At 39.7% G+C, this 14,920-nt stretch overlaps 1 non-coding gene across 1 annotated transcript; it reads right to left on the minus strand.

Moving 5' to 3' along the window:
- Positions 1-3,398: 3,398 nt before the first annotated feature.
- LOC141681768 (small nucleolar RNA R71) lies at positions 3,399-3,505 on the minus strand. The gene has a single exon (XR_012559192.1). It is a non-coding gene; the product is annotated as a small nucleolar RNA R71 (small nucleolar RNA).
- Positions 3,506-14,920: the final 11,415 nt, after the last annotated feature.

Raw genomic sequence — 14,920 nt, forward strand, 5'->3', positions numbered from 1 at the left:
TTCCTGAAATTTTATAGTGAATCCCTGAAATTGATGAAATTAATTTGATGGAAATATGAATGAAAATTTGTGATGATTATTCAAATTATTAATTTTAATTATTTGAAATTTTATCGATGAAATCTGTGATTGGAAACTCAACTTGGGTACCTCCGGATTTTACCACCGTCCGCGATCAATTTCGATGAGCAGACTGTGGACCGTGATGACGCGATTCTGAGTCCTACTGTAAATAAATAACAAATGTATAAACTTTATTTTTAAGTTCGATTCAGAATAGTAGTTAGATAGTATTATTCAAAATTATCGGATTTGTTTGTAATAGGTTGGGATTTGTGAAATTTGGATTGCGTGATTGGTTGGACTGTGATTGCTTGGTTATTATTGTTGATTTGACGTTGAATTGGTTTGACGGGTTAGTCCGATAATTAAAGGAAGTGTTGTCCGATTTTCGGGAAACCAAATCACGGAAATACGGGAGTGTATCCAGTAGTTATCCAAACGTCGAGCGATTATATATAAATATTTCATACAAACCTGTTTGTATGTGGTGGTAAAACATTTTACCAAAAACAATAACCTTAATTTCGTAAAATGACGAGTATATGTATTTTCTGAAAACGAACACCTAACCGATTTTTGGAAACGTGAATCGTAATTGACACGTGTATTATAATATTTTGTATGTTACGAGTCGGGTTTTGTTAACGTACGGGTAGACTGTTAGTGAGGATAATTCAAGCATATTCGGACGCCTAATTTAGGGTATTTCAGTTCTGTAGGTTCTAGTCGAAATCCTGAGCATCCCAGTCGGTACAAAGCTAGCCAGTAATAGTTGTTAAAGCTTATTGAGGCAAATACCCTTGACAATATCTTTATGGTTCAGTATTATATGAATAGTTGTTGATTTAAATTTACGTACTGGAACAGAATGTTTTAAGGTACATATCCCCGGTGTTCAAATTGTTTTGGTAACTTGTGTTTTGGGGGAAAAGTAACTTCTAAAAGTACCTATATCTAAACTTTGAATAAATTGCACATGTTTTTGAAAATGTGATGTGATAGAATTATTTTGAAAAGAGATATGTTAGTGGTTCGGAAAACTGGATAAATTTGATCAGATAATTGGATGAGCGTGCTCAATGCCCCGTAACGGCTAGGAAGATAGCGTAAAAGGCGAAGTGGTTGCGCACCCTATTATAACCACCAGCCCAGCGTGACAGGGACCTAGCTAGTCTCTGAGTTCTGGAACAAGTTTCATGGGATGGTGATAAGTGGCATTTTACACCACTTAGAACGTCTTAAAATGGCTTAAATTGGTGTCTTGAAATCAAGTATTTTGTGTATTTGATGCGTTTTTCTAGTGTTTATGCATTTCAGGGTAGTAGTTGCATTTTGGGGGAGGAATCATCAAGAATAAGCCTTGGCATGTGTTCACCATTGCGAGAGGAAAGGAATGGGCAGATTACGGCGAAGAAACGGAGCAAGCTTGGAATTTTTCCAGTAGGGTCCTGCGCGCCCGCGCAGCAATGCTGAGCGGCCGCGCAGCAACTGCGCGCCCGCGCAGATATGCTGAGCGGCCGCGCAAGGTCGGGGAAAAAGCTGAATTATTTCAGACTTCTACTTCTGTTTGGCTTCCAACTTCTATGTAAATCTGAGTTTTATGGGACTATTATATAGGTAGATTTGAGATGTTTTCATAGAGAATATATTAAGGAGATTATGTTTTAGATTGTGTTTTACGCAAGAAGCGAAGGAGATAAGGAAGAAGACCGATTTAGCACACCGCAACGAAGAGGAAGCATATATTCTTGTGATTCTTATTTCGTTGTAACGTTGGATGCTAGTTTTCTTGCTTTGACTTATTTACTCTTGTGACGTACTCTGTTTTAATATAATTAGTTTAGTATTATTTTCTTGTGTTTGTTTGTCATGATTTCATATGAACCCATGATGGCGATAAGTTCTATTATGGGCTAATCGTGATCATGGGGTTACAACGGATTTATTATGGAATTCTTTAGTTAATTGTTTAATACTTTAGTGTGTGATGATAGCATGATATCAAGTATTGGTTGTGCGTATTCGTCTTATGTGCGTCGCGAACATATAAGATAGGGTGTTAATCTCTTGTGAAGCGACGGTGGATCGTGAGATTTAGAACTTGCCATGCTAGCATAGGTTCATGTACGTTGTGCATGATTAGTGGGTAACTCTAACAGTTTTATTTGCCCTATGTAATCAAAAGGAATAACTTGTGCTTAAATCGTTGTGTTGTCAATTTCTGTAGATATATAGAAACTCAACATAATTGATGACTATTCAACTTCTATCTTAATTGTGGATGTTTGGTAGAATGGTATTAGTACAATGAAAGTTGGCTTTTATCAGTTTTGTGTTATTCGATTAATATCATCACTGTCATATGCTAAAGGTAATAACAATGGCTATAGAAGGAAGTAATAATGAAGTTGTGATCTCATGAGTGTTTTATTATTGATAATTTGAAGTGTTAGTTAAGTGGTTAATTAAGAAGTTAATTATAGTTAATATTTAATCAAAATATTTAAGTGTTATTATCTTAACATTGAGAAGTAATCATACATTGGTGAGTAAGTTTAATTAGACAATAATTTAGTCTGAGTCTCTGAGGGAACGAAATAGAAAGTATTCTATATTACTTGCGAACGCATATACTTGCGTGAATATTAGCGCGTGTTTTCGCCCTAACTAGTTTTTGGCGCCGCTGCCGGGGACTCGGCGTATTTGTTTAGTTTATGTACTTACCAGCATTGGTCATTAGGACTCAGTGATTAGGACGTAGTAGTTACTTACTCTTTTTGGTTGTGTTTCAGGTAATTTAGCAAGCGTTTATGCAAACTCGTTCTCGTGCTCGTAAGAGGACTTTAGATACAACTGAGGAGACAGACGAAGTTCTTGATATTCCGGAGAAGTTAGATTTTGAGGATTCGGATTCAGGAACTGAGCAGAAAGAACCAGTAAACATGGGAGATCGTATTGTTCAAGCTGATCCAGCTCTTATGGATTTTTCTCGGCCTAAAATTGATGATATTCAGTCAAGCATCCTTCATCCGGCTATTCAAGCTAACACCTTTGAAATCAAGTCGGGCACTATTCAGATGGTGCAGAATTCTGTTTCTTTTGGAGGAGCGGCAACTGAAGACCCCAACATGCACATAAGGAATTTTGTCGAGATCTGCAGCACTTTTAAGTATAATGGCGTTACTGATGAGGCTATCAAGTTGAGGCTTTTCCCATTCTCACTGAGGGATAAGGCTAAAGACTGGTTACATTCTGAACCAGCTGGGTCCATCACTACGTGGCAAGATCTTGCGCAAAAGTTTCTGGTGAAGTTTTATCCAATGGCAAAGACTGCTGCTATGAGGAGTGCTCTTACTCAGTTTGCGCAGCAACCTACAAAATCTATGTGCGAGGCTTGGGAACGCTACAAGGAAATATTGAGAAAATGTCCACATCATGGAATGCCGGATTGGATGGTGATCACTGGTTTCTATAATGGTTTGGGGGCCCAATCTCGACCCATGCTCGATGCAGCAGCTGGAGGCGCCTTATGGGCTAAAAGCTATACTGAGGCGTATAATCTTATAGAGACGATGGCTGCAAATGAGCATCAAAACCCAACTCAGAGGATGATGTCAGGCAAGGTAGCAGGTATTCTGGAAGTTGATGCAGCCACCGCTATTGCAGCCCAGCTCCAAGCGCTATCAATGAAGGTCGATTCTCTGGCTACGTATGGAGTTAATCAAATAGCTATGGTTTGTGAGCTTTGTGCAGGTTCTCATGCTACGGATCAGTGTTCTCTTGTCAACGAATCTATTCAGTATGTGAATAATTATCAGCGACAACAGCAGCCTGTGCCAGCGACCTATCATCCTAATAACAGAAATCATCCAAATTTCAGCTGGGGGAATAATCAGAATGCGATTCAGCCAACATATCAGCAAGGAGTGAGTAAACAGTTTAACCCACCTGGATTCCAGCAACCACAGCAGTATGCTACAAGGCAATCATATCCTCAACAGGGAAGTGCAGCTGCACCTACTAGTGCTGATTTTGAGGAACTTAAGCTGATGTGCAAGAGTCAGGCGGTTTCTATCAAGACCTTGGAAAATCAAATCGGTCAATTAGCTAATGCAATGCTCAATCGTCAACCTGGCACTCTTCCCAGTGACACGGAAGTACCGGGCAGGAAGGAAGCTAAAGAGCAAGTCAAGGCTATTACCTTAAGGTCTGGAAAAGTAGCTGATGCTGAAAAGGCAAAAGAAGTTGAAGCTGAAGTTAGAGATGAAGAATCTAAGCAAAAGGAGAAAGTGGCAGAACCAAGGAAGACTACTGTTGAACACACTCTGCCTGAGGCTAATACAGGGGAGAAACAGCTCTATCCTCCACCACATTTTCCTAAGAGATTGCAGCAACAAAAGCTGGATAGACAGTTCGGGAAGTTTCTGGAGGTGTTCAAGAAACTTCACATCAATCTACCTTTCGCTGAGGCTCTGGAACAAATGCCTAGTTATGCGAAGTTTATGAAGACTATTCTTTCAAGGAAGGTGAAACTGGATGACCTTGAAACCGTTGCTCTCACGGAAGAATGCAGCGCTGTTCTGCAGCAAAAGTTACCGCCAAAACTGAAAGATCCAGGAAGCTTCACCATTCCTTGCACCATTGGCAATCTAACTTTTGACAAGTGCCTTTGTGATTTGGGAGCAAACATTAATCTAATGCCTTTGTCGATCTTTAAAAAGCTGGATCTGCCTGATCCAAAACCCACATACATGTCGCTACAATTGGCTGACCGTTCCATTACTTACCCAAGGGGCATAGTTGAGGATGTGCTCATCAAGGTGGATAAGCTCTTCTTTCCTGCAGATTTTGTTATTCTGGATTTTGAGGAAGATAAGAAGATTCCCATAATCTTGGGGAGGCCTTTCTTGGCTACTGGACGTACCTTGATAGATGTGCCAAAAGGGGAACTTACTATACGGGTCCAAGATCAGGATGTGACCTTCAACGTATTCAAGGCAATGAAATTCCCTACAGAAGATGAGGAGTGCTTAAAAGTGGATGTGATTGATTCCGCGGTTACTTCGGAACTCGAGAACATGCTAATGTCTGATGCATTGGAAAAGGCCTTAGTGGGGGAATTTGACAGTGATGATGAAGATAGCAACGAGCAATTACAATATTTGAACGCTTCTCCCTGGAAGCGAAAGCTGGACATACCATTTGAATCTCTTGGTACTTCTGACCTCAAGAACGCTGAAGGGAAGCTCAAATCATCAATAGAGGAAGCACCTACCTTGGAGCTCAAACCATTACCTGAACACTTGAGGTATGCTTTTTTAGGTGATTCATCTACGTTACCTGTTATTATTTCAGCTAACCTTTCAGGTAGTGAGGAAGACAAGCTCTTAAGGATTTTGAGAGAATTCAAATCGGCTATAGGATCCTTCATATTGTATGCATAAAATTCTGTTAGAGAAAGGTAGTAAGCCAACTGTGGAACAGAAGCGAAGACTGAATCCGATCATGAAGGAGGTGGTGAAGAAAGAAATTCTGAAATGGCTAGATGCAGGCATCATTTATCCTATTTCTGACAGCTCGTGGGTGAGCCCCGTACAATGTGTACCTAAGAAAGGAGGTATCACTGTGGTCGCAAATGAAAAGAATGAGCTCATCCCTACTCGAACAGTTACAGGATGGAGAGTATGCATGGATTATAGGAAATTGAACAAAGCCACAAGGAAGGATCACTTTCCTCTTCCATTTATTGATCAGATGCTTGACAGATTGGCGGGACATGAGTATTTTTGTCTTCTGGATGGTTATTCCGGGTATAATCAGATTTGTATTGCACCAGAGGATCAGGAAAAGACTACCTTCACTTGTCCATTTGGCACATTTGCTTTTCGTAGAGTTTCGTTTGGGTTATGTGGCGCCCCGGCCACCTTTCAGAGATGTATGATGGCTATATTCTCTGACATGATTGGAAATAACGTCAAAGTGTTCATGGATGACTTCTCCGTCTTTGGACACTCATATGATGAATGTTTGAATAATCTGCGCGCCGTACTCAAAAGATGCGTGGAAACTAATTTGGTGCTTAATTGGGAGAAATGTCATTTTATGGTGCATGAAGGCATTATCCTTGGGCATAAGGTCTCTAGTAAGGGTCTGGAGGTGGACAAGGCCAAGGTGGGAGTCATTGAAAATCTTCCCCCACCCAATTCTGTGAAAGGAATCCGTAATTTTCTTGGTCATGCGGGTTTTTATCGACGATTCATCAAGGACTTTTCAAAGATATCTAAGTCGTTGTGCAATTTACTTGAGAAAGATGTGCCTTTCAAATTTGATGATGAATGTTTGGCAGCATTCGAGACTCTCAAGGAGAGTTTGATCACGGCATCAGTTATTACAGCACCAGATTGGACAGAACCGTTTGAGATGATGTGTGATGCGAGTGATTATACGGTAGGTGCAGTTCTAGGACAGCGCAAGAAAAATCTCTTCCATGTGGTCTACTATGCGAGTAAGACTTTAAATGGTGCCCAATTGAACTACACCACTACTGAGAAGGAGCTTTTGGCTATAGTCTTTAGCTTTGAGAAATTTCGATCTTATCTGCTTGGTACGAAAGTAACAGTATTCACTGATCATGCAGCTATTCGCTAACTGGTTTCTAAGAAGGATTCGAAGCCGAGACTCATTTGTTTGGTGCTTTTACTTCAGGAATTCGAGTTAGAGATCAAAGATAGAAAAGGTACTGAGAATCAAGTAGCTGACCATCTCTCTAGGTTGGAGAATCCCGATTCTACTTCACAAGATAGTACGTTAATCAATGAATCTTTTCCGGATGAGCAGTTGTTTGCAATTCAGAAGGAAGAACCATGGTTTGCAGATATTGTGAACTATCTCGTCAGCAACATAATGCCTCCTAATTTAACATCCGCCCAAAAGAAGAAGTTTCTGCATGAGGTGAAGTGGTATATGTGGGATGAACCATATTTGTTTAGACAGGGAGCTGACCAGATCATCAGGAGATGTATCCCGTTCTGTGAGACGGAGGGGATATTACGAGACTGCCATTTCACGGTTTATGGTGGACACTATGGAGGTGAGAAGACGGCAGCTCGTATTCTGCAAGCAGGTTTTTTCTGGCCTACTTTGTTCAAGGATGCCCATCAGTTTGTTTTAAGGTGTGATCGTTGCCAAAGAGTGGGAAATTTGTCAAGGAAGGATGAAATGCCATTAAATGTGATGCTTGAAGTCGAGGTCTTTGATGTATGGGAAATCGATTTCATGGGGCCTTTTATCTCGTCTTGCAATAATCAGTACATCTTGCTGGCAGTCGATTATGTCTCGAAATGGGTGGAGCTTGAGCATAAGGCCTACTGGGCATTGAAGAAATTGAACCTGGATTTAGATGCAGCTGGTAAGAAAAGAATGCTTCAGCTTAATGAACTTGATGAATTTCGACTTCAAGCATACGAGAATAACAAAATGTATAAGGAAAAGGTGAAGAGGTGGCACGATAGGAAGCTACATCATAAGTTATTTGTGCCAGGGCAACAAGTTCTGTTATTCAACTCTCGGCTCCGACTTTTTCCTGGGAAGTTGAAATCAAGGTGGTCTAGACCTTTTATTGTCAAAACTGTGTTTCCACATGGAGCGGTGGAAATTTTTGAGAATGATTCGGACCAAGCATTCAAGGTTAACGGTTAGCGGTTGAAGCACTACTATGGGAACATGGCAAACCGAGAGGTGGTTAGTGCCATTTTATTGACTACTTGAGAAAGGTACGGAACGTCAAGCTAATGACGAAAAAGAAGCGCTGCGTGGGAGGCAACCCATGAATTGTTGTTACAGGAACCCTTAGAAGTTAATAACCTATCCAAAAACACAAAAAAAAAAATCAGAAAACAGGGGCTGAAAAAAAAAAATTCCAGAGACCCTCTGCGCGCCCGCGTAGGGGTCGAGTTCCAGAAATTTTTTTTACAGTTCAGAAGAAAAAAAAAAACAAAAACACAAAATCAGTTTTAGCCCATAAACCCATAATTTGTTCCCACTACCCCATCATTTTATCCCTTAATTCCCAAACCCTAATCTAATCCACACCCTATATATACATACACCTATCCTACACATCTCCCACAAAACTTCCTACACTTAAACCCTCTCACAAACATCAAAAATCAGTTCTTACATACTTTTATTCACAAATCAATGGCACCCAAGAGAGCACGCACTATTGACAGCAGCAGCACAGTTCCTACTGCTGATTCATCGAGGGGTACTGCTGCAAGGCCTCGATTAACTTACAGAGCTGCGGAGGAGGAGTACACTAGGCTGTTAGGGAAGCCGATTCTGAAGGAGAGGGGGTTTTTACCATCAGGGAGGGATGGTGAGTTGTTGCCCATGATTGCAGAGAAGGGGTGGATAGCTTTTTGTGAGTCACCCGAAGCAGTACCGATGAGCGTTGTTCGCGAGTTCTACGCGAAGGCTGAAAAGAATGGGTTTTCTGTAGTCCGTGGGCTAACGGTTGATTATCATCCTGTGGCGATTCGCCGTGTGATTGGACAGCGAGAGAGGAAGCCCGAGGAGGAGAACTGGAATGAAAAGACTGCTGAGGATTTTGACTTGGATTTGATTTGTGCGACTCTCTATCGACCGGGCACAGTTTGGAACCGCAGTCCAGCCAATAATGAGTATCGTCACTTTCCGGCGATCGCCATGAACAGGTATGCCCGTGCATGGAATGCATTTATTTGTGCTAATATTTTGCCTTCTTCGCATGCACACGAGGTCACAATTGAGAGAGCATAGCTGTTGTGGGGAATTCTGCATGATGAGTACTATGTGGACCTTGGTGAGTTTATCTACCAAGGAATTCTGAAGTTTTTGAGGGGAGCAAAGCATATGAACATCCCTTATACATCTACGGTTACGAAGCTATGCCGAGCAGTGGGAGTGAACTGGCCGGCTCATGAGCAGTTGCAGTTGCCAGCAGCTCCGATTGATTTTGGCACTCTGAATGGGATGCAGGAGTGGACCGGTGGTGAGCTTGAGGAGCATGGGCTGGGTTATCGTCTTCCAGGAGGGCGTCCAGCACGAGGTGCTACTATGGCTAGGCCAGGGCGTGGTGAGGCTGGTTCTTCGAGAACTCAGGAGGGTACTGGGATGGGTGATGCCCAGTATAGGAGGCTTTCACGGCGGATGGATGCCATGTATGAGACGCAGAGCAGGTTTACTCAGGAGCTCACCCTTGCGTTAGGGACTGCTTTTCGAGGCCTTGGAGCTGATATCCAGTGGCCAGTTTTTGGTGAGGACTCTGCATACCCACCGCCTGATACTCCACCCACTGAGGGTGATGATGATGATGACTCCGAGTAGGTATACCCTGTGTTCCTTTCTACTACTTTCACTGAGGACAGTGAAGATTTTTAGTTTGGGGGTGGTAGTTAAGGAATATTGTGTGTGTGTCATTTAGTTGCATATTCATGATAGTTTAGTTCATATAGTTGCATAATTTATGCCATATAGTTTTTTTTTATTAATGTCATGTAGCTCATGCATTTACTATGATCCCTTTTGCAATGATTTATCGACTGAATTGTGATATTGATGCGAGTGTAGTGATAGCATTAAAGTGATATTAAGTTGTGTAGGTTGATATGCATGCTAGAAACAATTGTAAGTCCACTAAGTCTTAAAGAATGCGTAAGGGCTAGATTGTTGTTATGATTTGGTTGTTTTCAAGGTCAATCTATTTATTATGCTTAGAATTTGATTATAGGTTCTTAGTGATAAAAACATGAAAAAGAAAAAAAATTTGGAGAAAAAAAAATATATGGAAGTTGTTGCTAGTTGTGGCTAGGCATCAAATGGTTAGTAGCCGGCTCGCATACGTTGCGAGTAGTCTAGGGTTGAGCAAGATGGAGCAAAACGCACTTGCTCAAAAGTTATTAAAAAAAAAAAATTGCATAATTGATCAAGAGTGGGCTCTTTGGTATTCGAGTTATTAAGTTCTTAGGGGACTTTGTGCCTAGTGACCTAAGGCTTTTAGAGTCTGGGATCCGCTAACCTAACGCTCGTTACATGGATACCATTGTATAAGTCTTTTGTGGACCTCACTCATTGCACGGTCAAATAAGCATTTGAGTTGTAAATAAAAAGCACGATTCCGTAGTAAGCTCCAGAGTTCTTGTAGTGTTGTATATCACTTTGTGCCTAGAATTTTTTATTCTTTGTATAATCGTAGGATTGCCTTGAGGATAGTCTAGTCATAGTAATTGGTCTAGTTCCGAAGCATATCTGTTAAGCATTTGCACACACCACGTTTCTGGCTGTATGTCCGTTTGCATGAGTTTATTGATCTTTAGTTGTCTAACTGCATTCGTTGAGATGTAACAATTTGGTTGGTTAATTATAGTAAGGGGGATCGTTGCATTTTCATATAGATTGCATTCATGCATATTTGTATTTGTTTTTGAGTCTGTGATGCTTGAGGACAAGCATCGATTTAAGTTTGGGGGTGTGATAAGTGGCATTTTACACCACTTAGAACGTCTTAAAATGGCTTAAATTGGTGTCTTGAAATCAAGTATTTTGTGTATTTGATGCGTTTTTCTAGTGTTTATGCATTTCAGGGTAGTAGTTGCATTTCGGGGGAGGAATCATCAAGAATAAGCCTTGGCATGTGTTCACCATTGCGAGAGGAAAGGAATGGGCAGATTACGGCGAAGAAACGGAGCAAGCTTGGAATTTTTCCAGTAGGGTCCTGCGCGCCCGCGCAGCAATGCTGAGCGGCCGCGCAGCAACCTGCGCGCCCGCGCAGCAATGCTGAGCGGCCGCGCAGCAACCTGCGCGCCCGCGCAGATATGTTGAGCGGCCGCGCAAGGTCGGGGAAAAAACTGAATTATTTCAGACTTCTACTTCTGTTTGGCTTCCAACTTCTATGTAAATCTGAGTTTTATGGGACTATTGTATAGGTAGATTTGAGACGTTTTCATAGAGAATATATTAAGGAGATTATGTTTTAGATTGTGTTTTACGCAAGAAGCGAAGGAGATAAGGAAGAAGACCGATTTAGCACACCGCAACGAAGAGGAAGCATATATTCTTGTGATTCTTGTTTCGTTGTAACGTTGGATGCTAGTTTTCTTGGTTTGACTTATTTACTCTTGTGACGTACTCTGTTTTAATATAATTAGTTTAGTATTATTTTCTTGTGTTTGTTTGTCATGATTTCATATGAACCCATGATGGCGATAAGTTCTATTATGGGCTAATCGTGATCATGGGGTTACAACGGATTTATTATGGAATTCTTTAGTTAATTGTTTAATACTTTAGTGTGTGATGATAGCATGATATCTAGTATTGGTTGTGCGTATTCGTCTTATGTGTGTCGCGAACATATAAGATAGGGTGTTAATCTCTTGTGAAGCGACGGTGGATCTTGAGATTTAGAACTTGCCATGCTAGCATAGGTTCATGTACGTTGTGCATGATTAGTGGGTAACTCTAACAGTTTTATTTGCCCTATGTAATCAAAAGGAATAACTTGTGCTTAAATCGTTGTGTTGTCAATTTCTGTAGATATATAGGAACTCAACATAATTGATGACTATTCAACTTCTATCTTAATTGTGGATGTTTGGTAGAATGGTATTAGTACAATGAAAGTTGGCTTTTATCAGTTTTGTGTTATTCGATTAATATCATCACTGTCATATGCTAAAGGTAATAACAATGGCTATAGAAGGAAGTAATAATGAAGTTGTGATCTCATGAGTGTTTTATTATTGATAATTTGAAGTGTTAGTTAAGTGGTTAATTAAGAAGTTAATTATAGTTAATATTTAATCAACAATTTTAAGTGTTATTATCTTAACATTGAGAAGTAATCATACATTGGTGAGTAAGTTTAATTAGACAATAATTTAGTCTGAGTCTCTGAGGGAACGAACTAGAAAGTATTCTATATTACTTGCGAACGCGTATACTTGCGTGAATATTAGCGCGTGTTTTCGCCCTAACAGATGGCCAAGAGAGTCGTCCTATGGAGATAGCCTGATCAGCTGTCTCACCAGGGATCATCCAATACTTTTATATCTGAGTGAGATTTTGTGGTTCCCATAACAAAACAAATGGTTTTGGGTCCCCATAATGGGACAAATGGTTTCATGGTTCCTGTAATAAAATAGAAGATTTGAAAATGAAAGTAGCATGTTAAATTGAACTCTAGTATTTACACAACACAATTAATGAGATGTTTTATAGAGCATGCTAGCTATTGATATCTAGTTTTTATATGTGTTTCACCTGTTTTACTTATTTTCTAATAACAAGTTATGATTTCTATTCCTATAATTGTTATCATAAACTGTTTTGATTATCATTCATATAGTGGTACTACTGAGCGATTGATCGTTCAATCTTGCAAATATTTTGTATATCCTTTAATTGTAGATGCCTAGGAGATTGTGTTATCCTAGGAAGGGCCAGTTTCCAGTTCCTCCGGTGTTGAGCTCTTCTGAGTGTGTTGTATCAGACCAGGTGTGGTCTGTGAGTTGCTATAGAAAGTTAGAAATGTCAGGTTGTTTTAAATAAGTTGGTTTGTAATAAGTGTGTAACCATAATTATACTTGAACCTAGAAAAGATCTTGTGAAGGGTTGTTTATATTAAAATAAAGTGTGTTGAATATATTATATTTTTAATTTGATATTGTTAGTGATGTCAACTCCTGACCCCGGGGTTGAGGCCATCACAATGGACATGACTGATAAGTGGATTTTATATCTACTTGGAACGCTTCATTTTAGGCTTAAGTTGGTGTTTTGGACTCAAGTTATTGGTATTTTTGATGTGTTTTTATGTTTGTGCATTTTAGGCATCAGTTAAATGAAGAAATAAGCTTTTTAAATAAATATGCTGAAAAAAAGATAAAAAAAAAAGATCAAAATTGTAAGCCTAGGACATCCTTAGGTTGTAGAGAATCTCGTTAGCTTCACATGGGCAGTTGAACCGCATAATTCTGACGAGCAGAACTCAAGATACGGCCAAAAGAAGAAATGTCAGAATTTTTCCAGAAGGTCGTTGCGGCCGCGCCAGAACCAGCGTGCCCGTGCCGCTGAAAACACTATTCCAGCGAGGTCGCGCCCGAAAACAGCACATCCGCACCCTATTTCTGCCCCATAATCCTGATTTTAGTCGAAATTGAAGATTTTGAGAGTCCTGGTCATCCTGGAGCCTATATATACCAATAAAAAGACGTTTTTAACAACAAGAAGACCTGAGAGAGCAATAAGAAAACCTAGAGAGCACGAGACGGCTACGAAGAAGAAGACTTTTATTTTCTTTGATTTAGGCGATACTTGGATGCTTGTTTTCGATTTGTCTTTGAACCCTAGTACTCTTATATTATTTATTATCATGCTTTAATTGGAACCCACAGTGATGATGAGTTCGACTATGAACTAATAGTTATCGTGGGGTTCTAACGGATTTACTTATGGATTTTTATAGTTAATTTGTTCAATATTTTGGTGTTTGGTGATTGATTGATATCCTAGTATTGGTTGTGCTTATTCGTCTTTTGTGGTAGCTAACATATAAGATAGCGTGTTTGTTAGATATATTTGAGATGTCATGTCTAATATGTTCCGTGTTTAGTTTTCAGATCTTAACAAACAGGAAATATCAGTACTTACTGGAATCAGTACTTACTGGAAGTCAGAACTTAAGGATATCAGGACTTAGATTATCAGAAGATAATATCAGAAGATGGATATCAAAACTTAAGTACTGGAGGACTAACAGTTAAGGAAGGAAGCTGATTTACAGGAAAGAAGATCGAGACTAATACAAAAAGAAGATATGCATGGAAAGATTTGGAGGACTTAAAGACTTGTATAAGATATCTGATTGATATATTTTAGGAGACAAAATTATATTCCATATCAATTAGAAGTTAACTTGTAACTATGTACTATATAAACACAGACATGGGTTTACACTATATGTGTTATCATTATCGAGAAGATCAAACATTGTAACCTAGCACCTCTAGTGATATTTGTTCATCACTGAGAGAGAACAGTTCCATTGTAACAGAGTTTATTATATCGAATATATCTGTTTATTATTACTTGTGTTCGAAATCGATTTGATTGTATTCTACACTGTATTCAACCCCCTTCTACAGTGTTGTGTGACCTAACAAGTGGTATCAGAGCCTATCTGTTAACACACATATAGTAAAGATCCAAAATAATCATGTCCGAAGAAGCTGAAAATCCAACCAAGCCCGCCAAAACTGAAGAAACTCAAAAGACTCAAATCCACAGTCGATATGAGACTATAAGAGTTCCCATACTAAGACCTTCTGAGTACCCCATATGGAAAGTGAAGATGACTATGTTTCTGGAAGCTACAGATCCAGAATACCTTGAAAGAATTAAAGAAGGACCGCATAAGCCAACCAAGCTCTCTGTTATAGTTGCAGATCAGCCAGCAAAGACCATACCAATGGAGAAAAGTGAGTATACAGCTGAAGATATCTCATCCATTGCCAAGGATGCAAAGGTAAGGTATTTGCTGCATAGTGCCATTGATAATGTCATGTCAAACAGGGTAATTTACTGCAAGACTGCTAATAGGGAATATATAAATCCTGATTACGTGGTTAATGTTGCATTACTTACAAATGATTTGGGCTACAAGGCCCAATAAGAAGATGTATAACATTCAGACAAAAAGGTTAACTCATTGATCAGGCCTGATAGACCACATCAGGCCTGATGGACCACATCAGGCCTGATGGAACAAAGAAGGCCCAAAACCCTGAATATTAATTAATTTCATAATTAATTAATAAGG

Source organism: Apium graveolens, chromosome 8 (assembly GCF_009905375.1).
Source record: "Apium graveolens cultivar Ventura chromosome 8, ASM990537v1, whole genome shotgun sequence".
Taxonomy (NCBI): Eukaryota; Viridiplantae; Streptophyta; class Magnoliopsida; order Apiales; family Apiaceae; genus Apium; species Apium graveolens.